This window comes from Schistocerca serialis, chromosome 1 (genome assembly GCF_023864345.2).
Source record: "Schistocerca serialis cubense isolate TAMUIC-IGC-003099 chromosome 1, iqSchSeri2.2, whole genome shotgun sequence".
Classification (NCBI taxonomy): Eukaryota; Metazoa; Arthropoda; class Insecta; order Orthoptera; family Acrididae; genus Schistocerca; species Schistocerca serialis.
Genome location: NC_064638.1, coordinates 699,580,560 through 699,587,614, shown reverse-complemented (window position 1 = coordinate 699,587,614; position 7,055 = coordinate 699,580,560).

The window sequence follows — 7,055 nt, the reverse complement described above, 5'->3', positions numbered from 1 at the left end:
AGACATTAGGTCACTTTATTTTTTTCGGTGGGGGCATACAAGAATGAGGTATGTTGGCTACCAGTTCGTGATCTACCACACCTGTGCCATAGCATTCCTACAGCTATCGCCGATGTTACACATGCAGAGCTGCTAAACACTTGGAGAGAAGTGAAATATAGATTAGATGTCTGTCGTGCCACTAATGGTGCTCAGATCGAGGTGTATTTGACGTGTAAAAAAGCATTTTGAGTTACCATACTTGTAGAAACATACCGTCAATAAATATCGCGATTACTTGACAAGTCATTATATTTTATATATGATATGCTTAACTCATACACTCCGTATTAAATGAAATTACACTGGAGCTACCAACAGAATGAGAATAGTTTAAAAACAAACCAGAATGAAAAACGAATTGACTGCACACGGGTCAGAGCACCAAATACAATCTACTATAACAGTGAGAACATACTGTATGCATGAAAATATGCTCTAAATAATCGTGCCTACAATTTCTGAAACATAACACAGTGACAAGAAATGTAATAAGCACAAAGAATTTCGTTAAAATTAAAAGTCCAACACAACTTCCCAAAAAAATAGCTTTAGGCCAAAAATGCTCAAGGTTCATAACTCACTCGTTGAAAAAGGAACCAGAGTGATAATTACAACAACATTAAATGGAAGACACCAAAATATGCCAAAGTTTTGCTTTACTTCGACGTGCTTATATCTTCCAACGAAAGGAACAGCAACATAACGCGATGGTTCACTGAGTACTAGAATACAGCTGTGCAATGGTTACACTACAGTTACTCAGAATCAGAGGTTATCTACTTCCAAAACGCTTAACAGCCACTCATGAATAAATAGTCACCATTCCACTGTCTACGAACCTACGTACGTACCGATAACACTGTCTCCTCTCTCGTACAGTTGTGATAACAGTTGTATAAGGGAGAGAGTCTCAACAACTTGTACCAGAAATGCAGGAAGCGCTGTATGACAACACACCTACACAGCTCCAGGCACTGTCCCAGATCGTGCCTTCCAGGAACCTCCTGGAACACCCTGCTCTATAACAAACATCACCAGGTGCGCCGTACTTCCACTGTTCGGACAGCACCCTCGTCTTATCTGTCACTGACTAGACCATGGCTACCCAGGCGTCCAATCAAATCCGTCCTCTTCAGCTGCTCAGTGGTACTCTAGGGTTGCCTCTTATATTACTCTCTCTGTCGCACTTTCAGTTGTGCCCGATATACCCAGCTGGTCTCCCACGCCGACTCCCGCCAGCGCTGGTGTCGTGGTGCTCTCTCTGACAGCGCCCTCATGGAGTCGCGCTGCCCGCATCTCGTGGTCGTGCGGTAGCGTTCTCGCTTCCCACGCCCGGGTTCCCGGGTTCGATTCCCGGCGGGGTCAGGGATTTTCTCTGCCTCGTGATGGCTGGGTGTTGTGTGCTGTCCTTAGGTTAGTTAGGTTTAAGTAGTTCTAAGTTCTAGGGGACTGATGACCATAGATGTTAAGTCCCATAGTGCTCAGAGCCATTTGAACCATTTTTTGGAGTTGCGCTGCCGCATCTGTAACTCTGTTCACGTCGGTTTTCAAACTGCCGCGGGTGAGTGACGTCTTGTAATGGCACAACAAGTATTCGGATAGCTGTTAGTTGACGTCAATATGGCGTATGACCACCCTTCGCCTTTGTGACGGATTGAAATCCGCTAGGGAGACATTCAATAATGTGTCTGAACATTTGTGGAGGAATGGCAGTTCATTTTTCATCAAGAGCCTAAACTGGAGAAAGTATTGATGTTGGATGATGTCGTCTGTAGCGAAGTCGACGTTGTAACTCGTCCCAATGGTATTCCGCAGGGTCCAGGTCGTGACTGTGGGTAGGACAGTCATTTCAGGAATGTTATTATCCACAAATCATTGTCCCACAGATGCTGCTTAAAGAGGAGTGCATTGTCCTGCTGATATTCACGCTCATCTTCTCTGAACTCAACCTTTACTATACGCTGTACACAGTGCTATCTAAATGTGCTGATTTTCTTCCGCGTTTCGTGTTTTCTTAAGCGTAATGAGGAGACAACACTGTAACCACGAAAAACAGCCCGATACCTTAACACTGCCTCCTCTGTACTTCACTGTCGAGACTGTCCTTGATGGAAGGTAATGTTCACAAGGTATTCGCCAAACCAAACCCTCCCATCGGATTGCCGCGGGGTACAGCGATATTCATCACTCGAAATCACTCGTTTCCTGTCAGCCTGTGAATCATTATCAAATGTCTTCTGTGAAAACCACCTACAACAGATGATTCACCATCTGAGTTTCCACTCATGGTGGAAATGTAGTGAGACAGGTGGGGAAAATAAGTAAGTAAACTATTATTTCAAAAGAAATCGCCCTAACTGTTAATAAATTTATACGACTGTGACACAAGATGGTGAGTGCCCTTATAGAACAAGATGGTCAATGCCTGTGGAACCATGAATGCACCCAAGTGTGCACCTCTTTACGCGAAGCAAATCTGCGGCCACGGATGTCTTCTTTCAGATCTCCAAAAACATGGAAATCGCATGGGGAGAAAACGGGACTTTATGAAGGATGTGTAATGACTTTCCAGAGAAGCTTTTGCAGCGTACTCGAAATAGCTTTGGTAACATGGGAGCGGATCCACATGTTGACAACGTTGTTTCTAGTACGCTGCAGAAGTTTCGCTGGGAAGCCATTACACTTCCTTCATTAAGTCTCAGTCCCTCCCCTCTTTTGACTATAATCTGTCGTAGATCCCTTGAACAAAAAACCGTTCCCAGTAGTTGGAAGAAAGAACAGGTCACGTCAGTTTGCAAGTGATTCACGGAACTACCTTCAAATATTCCTGACATCGATTTGTTGTAGAATCTTAGAACATATTCTGTGCTCGAACATAATGAGATATCTGGAACAGAAACACCTCCTCCATACCATCCAATATAGATTCCGAAAACATCGGTCATGTGAAACTAAACTGTACTTTTCTCACATGACATACAGCTTACTTACTTATTCTTCGGCTCCGCAGCCCTTGAAGGGCCTTGGCCTGCATCACAATATGCTGCCATTCTATCTGATCCATTTCTTTCCGTCTCCATCCTCTGACACCCAACTTTTTCATGCCCTCTTCAAATCCGTCCACCCATCTCTTTCAGGAACGTCCCTTCCGTCATCTGCCTCCAGCCTTGCCATCAAAAGCCTTCTTACATGTTCTGTCTTCCTCCACGTGTCCTGCCCACCGCAGTCTTCTTATTTTAATGGTAGTGACAATGTCAGGTCCTTCAAAAAGTTGTTCAGGTTCTACATTTGTACGGATGCGCCAACCTTCTTGATCGCATATTGAGCCATATATTTTACGCGGAACCTTCCTCTCCCAAATGCTAAGGATCCTTTTCTCATCTGTAGTCATGGTCCACATCTAGGCACCATACATAACAACAGGTCTTACAATTGTTTTGTAAATGAGGAGTTTAGATTTTCATGATGGAAGCGAGTTCCTAAGCATGGGTTGTGCGGCAAAGTAGCATCTGTAGCCTCCTGCAATTCTAGCTTTCACCTCGCTGCTGATGTCATTTATTTTTGTGACAGTCGATGCGAGGTACTTGAAATCCCTCACCCTTTCAAACTCCTTGTTTCCTATGCTGAGATTTGATTTGTTTCTTTGGTTGGTGATTGTCATATATTTGAATTTTTAGACATTGACTTCCTTGTCCTCTCTCCAGCTGTTGACAGGCATCGGCCAGAAAAGCAGTGTTTCGTCTGCGTTGGCAGGGTACTGGAGTGTAACTCTATCTGACTTATGACTTTTTCGGGGCAGAGGTTGAACAGCAGTGAGGAGATATTGTCACCCTGTCCCAGTCCCTTCTTCGCTTCCACTTCCCTGTATTTTTACTTTAGGGTTGGTCTCACTGAGCGTCATCACAACAAGTTTAACGAGCTTTTTAGTTATCCCAGCCTCTTCCATTACATTCCGCAATGCCACTTTCGAGATGCTGTCATAAGCTTGTTTAAAATCGATATAAAGCCGGTGTATGTTTATTTGATGTTCATAATATTTTTCAGATAGTATGCGCAGTGTGAATTTTGGTCAGTTGTTGATATATTTCTCCTAAAGCCACTCTGATAGCCTCTAATTCTCTCTTCCATATAGGAAGTAAGCCTCTTAGTTAGGATCTTGAAGAACACTTTATTTTCAGTATTTATTAGGGAGATTCCTCAATAGTGCTGGCAGTTTATCTCCTTTTCTATGTATGGGGCACGATATAGCCGTTTTTCACTCCATTAGGATATTCTCCTCCTGCCAGATGCTCAGTATTACTTTATATATTGCTTTTCACAGTGTTTCCTCACTACATTTGAGAAGTTCCGCCTGGATCTGATCTTCTCCAGGTACCTTATGGTTTTTTAAGGTCTGGCTTGCATCACTTCCTCCGTTGTGGGTTCTGATGTTACGACCTCTGGTCCATAATAAATTATCTCCAACAGTTCTTCTTGTTCTAATCCTTTTATCTTGGGTTTAGTTCAAATGGTTCAAATGGCTCCAAGCACTATGGGACTTAACATCTGAGGTCATCAGTTCTCTAGACTTAGTAGTTCTACTTAAACCTGACTAACCTAAGGACATCACACACATCCATGCCCGAGGCAGGATTCGAACCTGCGACCGTAGCATAAGCGCAGTTCCGGATTGAAGCTCCTAGAACCGCTCGGTCACAGTGGCCGGCCTGGGTTCAGTAACTCTTGGACGTATTCTGCCCATCTTTCAAGTAATATGTTACTCCCTCCTATCAAATCAAATATATTTGTTCTGGCTAGAAACCCGGCCTCTCTTTCTTTAATCTTTTGGTACATTTCACGTGCTTGCTTCTCTTCTCCTGGCTGTTCAATTTCTTTCAAATTTTACTTCTCTTGTCTCTTTTCTTCTGTATGCAAACCATCTTTGCGACACGGCGCTTCTCTATATATTTATTCAGATTTGTTCCAGTTATTCTCTGAAATAATTTCATTCGTGCTACGTTACACTCCACAGTTCTTCTCAGACGTTCGTCGTCAAACCAAGTCGCCTTCCTTTGAGCCTGTACATATCCAAAAACCTCTTCAGCTGCCTCGAGGATTACAACCTTACATCGTTTACAGATTATTTCTATATGTTCATTTGATGTGTCGATATCATTCTTAAACCCCTCTTCTATGTTCGTATGACATGCTCTCTGTATTTCTTCGGTTTATTAATGTCAAAACTCTTGTGTTTGTGACGTTTTCGTTTACTCATCAGTGAGATCCTTTGCCTATACTGAATTCTCACCAGATGATGATCTTAACTGCAGACAGCTCCACTTTGGCTCCTAACATCCATTACGACCGATCCGTGCCTCCGATCAGTTTTGATTTTTAGTCTGTCCGTCTGGTGACATTCATGTTTCTTTGTGTATCTTTTTGCGTGGAAAACGTATACTGCTGACAGTCATGTTTTGCTCATAGCAAAATCTACAACACTAAGTAGTCCATTGTCATTTGATATTTCATGAAAACCTTGGATTAAGGTAATAAGACAGATGCAGTTTTTCTTGATTTTCGGAAAGCATTTGACTCAGTACCACATGATTGCTTATTATGAAAAGTACGATCATATGGAGTATCGAGCGAAATACGTAAGTGATGAGAATTTTTCGGTAGGGAGGACGCAGCAATACATCTTCGACAGATCTAGAAGTAACTTCGGGTGTGCGCCAAGGAACCCTTGGTATTTATGTTGTATATTAATGACCTTCCGGACAGCATTAATAGTAGCCTCAGGATTTTTTCAAGTAATGCAGTTATCTGTAATGGAGTACTTCCGAAAGAAGCTGCACAAATATTCAGTCAGATCTTGATAAGATTTCAAAATGGTGCAGAGATATACAGTTTACTTTAAACGTTCAGAAATGCAATACTGCTATTATTATTAGTGTTTTAGGGCGCACAACAACGAGGTTATCAGCGCCCGAATGGTTCAAATGGCTCTGAGCACTATGGGACTTAACTTCTAAGGTCATCAGTCCCCTAGAACTTAGAACTACTTAAACCTAACTAACCTAAGGACATCACACACATCCATGCCCGAGGCAGGATTCGAACCTGCGACCGTAGCGGCCGCGCGGTTCCAGACTGTAGCGCCTTTAACCACTTGGCCACGCCGGCCGGCACAATACTGTGCACTTCGCAAAACGAAAAAAAGGAATATCCCATGACTACAATGTCAATGAGTCACAGTTGGTATCGATAAACTCATACAAATACCTGGGTCACGAAGGGAACGATTTATTGACAAACAGCCAACAAGGATTCAGAAAATATCCTTCTTGTGAAACATAACTAGGTCTTTGATCTTAAGAAGTAATGAGTGCTTTCGACAAGGGATGTCAAATTGATTTCATATTTTTAGATTTCCAGAAAGCTTTTGGCATCTTTCCTCACACGCGACTTCTAATCAAATTGCGCGCCTATGGAGTATCGCGTCGGAGGAAGGCAACAGCAAACCAGCTCCGCTAGGATCTTGCCCAGTACGGCGGTGCGGGTCTCCCTACGCTCTGTCAAGGAGTATGGGACTTCATCATCATCATCATCATCATCATCATCATGGAGTACCGTATCAGTTGTGCGACTGGATACGTGTTTTCCTGTCACAGTTAAAGTAACATCTGGCTTTATTCAAAGAAGTGTTACAGGCCCACTGATGTTCCTGATCTACATAAACGATTTAGGAGACAATCTGAGTAGCTCTCTCAAACTGTTTGCAGATGATGCTGCCATTTACCGTCTTGCAAAGTCATCAAGTCATCAAAACCAATTGCAGAACGATTTAGACGAAAGATCTGTATGGTGCGACAAATGGCAATTGGCTCTAAATAATCAAAAGTGTGAAGTCATACACATGAGTACTAAGAGGAATCCTCTAAATTTAGGTTACAGATAAAACAGGCAAATCTAAAGGTTCTAAATTCAACTAAATGCTTAGGGATTACTGTTAGGAGTAACTTAAATTGGAAAGC